General features: G+C 34.6%; 1 pseudogene; it reads left to right on the forward strand.

Moving 5' to 3' along the window:
* Nucleotides 1–5,532, forward strand: part of LOC107714405 (activating signal cointegrator 1 complex subunit 3-like) — a 226,910-nt pseudogene that overhangs the window by 181,177 nt on the left and 40,201 nt on the right.

Below are 5,532 nucleotides of genomic sequence, written 5' to 3' on the forward strand. Positions count from 1 at the left end.
TGTATATATATATATATATGTATATATATATATATATATAATGTATTATTTTTTTTTCTTCAATTATTGTATTTATTGTAATGTATTAACTGTATTTATAATGACAATATCAACTATTTATAACCAACTAGTTTAAAAAAAAAAAAACAGTTCAGTTTATAACAGTATAATAACAGCTAGTTGGTTCAAGAATGTGCATGTCACTCTCAGAACAGGATAAACAGCAGTCATATTTATCTGCAGTGTGTACATGTCCTCTGTGCAGACCAAGAGCACTGACATACTTGATTGTGTGATTGAGAGTCTCTTTGTCTTTTTGGTGCAGAATGCTGCTCGTATCGTGCGGGCTCTGTTTGAGATCGCTCTGAGGAAGCGCTGGCCGGCTATGACCTACCGCCTGCTGAACCTGTGTAAAGTGATTGACAAGCGTCCCACCTGCTGCAACAGTTCAGCGCTCTGCCCCCTTCAGTGCTGTCTAGAATGGAGGAGAGGAACCTCACGGTGGACAAACTCAGAGACATGGGCAAAGATGAGATCGGTTGGTCTGACGCAAGAACATTTTGTGGATTTGTCAGTTTTAGAATTTATTGTAGGCATTTAAGGTCAGATATTCCATGTTTTGCCTTCATTTTGTGTGTGTGTGTGTGCACAGGTCACATGTTGCATCACGTGAACATCGGGCTGAAGGTGAAGCAGTGTGTTCATCAGATCCTGATGGAGTCCAGCATTCAGCCAATCACACGCACTGTCCTGCGCGTACGCCTCAGCATCACCCCGGACTTCAGGTGGAATGACCAGGTAACCATGGCAACCATACCCAGGACTTTCCATGCTGCTGTTAGTCTTTGGAATATCTGGATTTTCAATTCCGTAGACCAGAAGATCCCAAACTGTAATGCACGCTTGTCCACAGATGAGCCAAAAAAATAATAATTTAATAGCAGAAAATTCATCTCAATCAGTAACTTGTTTTAAAGTATAACATTACAGGCATTGCAGATAGGATGTAAGAAATGATGACATGCTAAATCAAAATTATGAGATTAAAATGTTGAAATAATGACATTTTTTAGATAAAAAGTCAAAATTATTACAAACAAAAAGTTGAGATACATAAGTCATAAATTAAGAAAGTAAGCCATTATTTAAAAAACAACAAAAGTCAAAACTGTGACAAAATAAATATGTATATAGATTTAACATCATGGCATCATTTTAGTACTCAACCTGATTTTGTCAAAAATGTGCTTTTGTGAATTCCTCTTTTTTTTCCTTCCCTAAAATTGTGAGATAAACCTGAATCCTCATGCAATTTGGTTGCAGTTTATTTTTAAAGTTATAAAGCTGTATATTATGTCAGACTAAATATATAAGCTGCATTTTCTAAATGTAATTAAAAACAGTTAAAAGCGTGTTTTGGTGAAATAGAATGATGAGGCCTTTGGGAATTAATAGATAGTAATGTTTAGTTGTGACATATGTTTGTACTGAGCACATTATTTACAATTGCACATATCCTCACCGTAACACACACACACACGCATACACACACACACACACACACACACACACTCACAGTAGGTTAGGCAGGAGGAGCTGAAGGAGTCATTGATTTGTCCATCTCCTCCCCTGTGTTTAAGAGCACAAAGGCTTGAATAGGCCCAGATCTGTTGCTATTGTTCTCTTGAGGGCCAGTGCTGTGATGGGCCACAGATGGGCCGCTCTGTGCCTGGTACTCCTGTGTGACCATAACTCGTCCAGCGTGACACCCAACAGCTGGATGACCATCAGCCAACACTAATCACCCGCCAACATGCTCTGAGCATGACCTGCGCTCTGCCACATGAATGCATCGTTAACGCTGCATTAATCCACTCAGTAGGTCATGTATATAAATATAATACATAATACATACAGTACACTACCAACCAAAAATTTGGGGTCATATACTTACATTTAAATTAATCATTTGGTGCAATGCACTTATTGTATACATACATATTTTTACATTGTACTTATATTTAAAAAAAAAAATACCTGTATGTAATTACATTTGTAATTAATTTCTGCAATTACACTTATGATTATACTGTTAGCCCATCCCTTACACCTTAACCCACCCTTAAACCTACCCATAACACCAAACCTGTCCCTATAACCTTACCCGTATCCCACCTCATATGAACACAATAAGTACACTGTACTTATATTTGCATGTAAGTACATAGTAGTTAAGGCCACCTAATATAAAGTGGGACCAAAGAAATGCTATACTAAGCATATTATCAGCATTTTAGAATGATTTCTGAAGGATTATGTGAAACTGAAGACTGGAGTAATGGCTGCTGTAAATTCAGCGTTGCATCACAGTAATAAATGACATTTTAAAATATATTCAAATAGAAAACCGCTATTTTAAATTATAATAATATTTCCAAATATTACTTGTTTTACTGTATTTTTTATCAAATAGATGCAGCCTAGGTGAGCATAAGAGAATTTATGCCAATCCCAAAATGTTGAACCCTGATGTAATTTATTATTTAGGTACAATATTTGGTCACACTTTATTTTAAGGTCCGATTCTCGCTATTAACAAACCATTAACTACGACTTTTGCCTCAATAAACTCCTAATTAGCTGCTTATTAATAGTTAGTATGGTAGTTGCTAAGTTTAGGTATTGGGTAGGATTAGGGATGTAGAATACGGTCATGTAGAATAAATGCTTTATAAGTACTAATAAACAGCCTATATGTTAATAATAGGCATGCTAATATACATACCCCTGTTTAATACATTTAATATCTATACAAAATTATTCACACTTTATATTACAGTAGTCATTTCAGTAGGATTTGAATATTACTGAACTACATGCTACATACATTGCTGTCTAAAAAAAGATCTAAAAAAAAACATATTTTTGTTTTGTACTGTCATTGTTGAAGCAGCATCTGTTCATTAACCACTTTTTCTCTATGACAAACTCATAAATGTATTATCTCAATTTTATTTTATTTTTTTTATGTATTAACTTATTTCAGTTCAGTTAGCTGTGCAATTTTACCTTTGCTCTTGATTAGATTTATGTTTTTGGAATCATGTTTTATTTCATAAATGTTTTCAGTGCATGTTGAAAAATGTGCGATATATGCCGTTCACCAGCAGGCTTTAATTCCGATCCCTAATGTGAATAAAGCTGTGTGATTCAGATTCAGATCAAACAGCTCAAGGCAGATTTACTCACACCATGTGCAAAGTGAAAAAGCTCTCTGGTCATTCAGATGCTTTAATGCAAAATCCGAGCTGCCTGACAATACGTATATCACTCGCTGTAATGTAAACCAGGCTACAACTCAACAGACTATAAAGATTTCACTCACTTTAGTGCTAAATGCAAGCCATCTAATACAACAGATCTCTATATCAACAGATCTCTCTATATTCTCTATAGGGCTCTGATGATGATTAGCAAGAGTTCACGTGCTGTCGTTGAGAGATCTGAATGTCAAATTCCTGTGATATTATTATTATTATTTATTGTATTACATTTTTGGACCCACTTTATATTAAGTGGCCTTAACAACTATGTACTTACATTTGAATTAATCATTTGGTACAATGCACTTATTGTGTACATACATGTTTACCCACCCTTAAACCTACCCATACAACCAAACCTGTCCCTAACCTTACCTGTATCCCACCTCAATAGCAGCAAAAGTGTTTTGCAATACAATATGAACACAATAAGTACATTGTACTTATTTTTGATGTAAGTACATAGTAGTTAAGGCCACTTAATATAAAGTGGGACCACATTTTTTTGTATTTTGTATCAGACCACTGATACTAGAAGTACAAGAAGTCTTCTGTAAAGTTTTTCTGTTTCTCGTGTAATAGGAATGATATATTTATCATTCTCATGTGGTTTGGTGTCCGTAGTGTAAGTTTGGTCATGTGGTTTCCATGGAAACAGTAGTTTCCACTTTCATGAAGGTTTTTTGTTACTGTGAACTTATAAATGGACATCTGTTTGAAAAAAAAAAAGCATGTTTTTTTTTGGGTTTTTTTGTATTTTGTATTTTCATTGTATCACTTTTATGACACCTCACATCTGGTCCTGCTCAGGTCCATGGCTCAGTGGGAGAGCCCTGGTGGTTATGGGTGGAGGATCTGATCAACGACCACATCTACCACTCTGAGTACTTCCTTCTGCATAAGAAACAGGTAAAGATACATATACATCTCCTGACACGAGCTAACCCAAATACCAGATCACAGCATGAAGATACTGGAAAAGTAGCATTAAATTACACACTTCACCTTTAAATGTAATATCTACAGTTTTGTTATTGTATTGTAGTACAAGTTTTGGTATATATTCAGCACAACTAAAACGTTGAAACTAAAACTATTAAAAATTGCTTTTTGCTCATTGAAATTAAGCAAAAAAATTACAAATAATACATAAAACTTCAACTAAAAAAAAAACAGAAACTAAATGTTTTGCTTTGGCAACTGACTAAAATACGTTTAAGTATTAAAATGAAGAAATATGAGATTAAAAAAAAAATCACAGCTAAATAGAAAATAAAATGACAAAAGCACGTAGCAAAATTACAAAAATTAAAATGAAAACCAAAAATATAAAAATTAGCTTATCAATATATTCATAAATGCTATAATAACTATATAAATAATGCTAAAATAACCGAATATTTGTGAAAAATCCTAATTTTTATTTTTTTATTTTGCAAAGCATGGAGATTAGATTAATGACAGTACATGTGGTTCTTTAATGAAGACGACACATCGCACAATGTCATTCAGTGAGCCAGAAATGTGAAATGCACTGCGTTGTGCGTTTCTAATCATATATTCCCTCTGGCACTGTCAGGTTGTGAGTGGAGAGCCCCAGCAGGTGGTCTTCACTATACCCATCGTTGAGCCCATGCCTTCTCAGTATTACATCCGAGCCGTGTCTGACCGCTGGCTGGGCTCTGAAGCTGTGTATATCATCAACTTCCAGCATCTCACACAAGTGTGTTCCAAATATACACAATCATATTTCAAGCTGTGAACAGCTTCGTCCTTTAATTACTTTATTTGTTATTTAGGAGAAATTTCTTGAAATTCTTATGAAACAGTGTTATTTTAGTTGACATACTATTATAATTTTTATTAATGTTGTAAAATAGTTCATTTTAGTGTTTTAAAATAGTCAATTTAGTTAAAATGTTAGTAGTTTGTTGTGTGATTGTTATTTTTATTAGGTTTTTACTTGGATTACTTTTAAATATTTTCATAGTACATTAAGTTGAACGAAAATAAGAAATGTTGTCTTGGCAAACAGCTTTTTTTTTTATATTTCAGTTAATTTTATTTCAAGTAACAAAAATGCTACAGTCTAATGGCGCTTTTCCACTGCGTGGTACGACTCGGCTCGGTACGGCTCAGTACGGCACGGCACGGTTCGGCTCGGCACAGTTTGCGGTTCCACTGCAGTTAAGTACCGCTTTAGATGGGG

The sequence above is a fragment of the Sinocyclocheilus rhinocerous genome, unplaced genomic scaffold, assembly GCF_001515625.1.
Source record: "Sinocyclocheilus rhinocerous isolate Xijiao unplaced genomic scaffold, SAMN03320098_v1.1 scaffold839, whole genome shotgun sequence".
Classification (NCBI taxonomy): domain Eukaryota; kingdom Metazoa; phylum Chordata; class Actinopteri; order Cypriniformes; family Cyprinidae; genus Sinocyclocheilus; species Sinocyclocheilus rhinocerous.